Below are 511 nucleotides of genomic sequence, written 5' to 3' on the forward strand. Positions count from 1 at the left end.
ATTGAACCATGTTTATTTTATAGGAAGGATGGTCGTGGAATATTACTTGTAGGAATATACGTGGATGATTTATTGGTCACTGGGACTAATGACGACTTAGTGAACAAGGTGTTTGACTCACTGAAAAATCTTACAAATTAAGGATTTGGGAGAAGTGAACAAGTTCTTGGGAATGAGAATCATTAAACACGAAAAAGATTATTTTCTTGATCAAGAATATCTATTTAATGAACTTTTAAATCAATATGGAATGAATGACGCAAAAATGACAAAAGCTCCAATTGATTCTGGGCATTTATGTGACGAATCCAACCCAAAATTGCACGATCCAAAGAATTTCAGGTCACTAGCGGGGGGTTTGTTGTGGATTTTGCGTTGCAAGCGTCCAGACTTGTCATTTGCCGTGCACAAGATGACGAGAAGAACCCATGATCCAAGAGAACAAGACTTACAACCTGGTAAAAGAATTCTACGATATTTAAAGGGAACAAAATGTTTGAAGTTAAAAATG

The sequence above is a fragment of the Plasmopara halstedii genome (genome assembly GCF_900000015.1).
Source record: "Plasmopara halstedii genome assembly, contig: Scaffold_3060, whole genome shotgun sequence".
NCBI lineage: Eukaryota > Oomycota > Peronosporomycetes > Peronosporales > Peronosporaceae > Plasmopara > Plasmopara halstedii.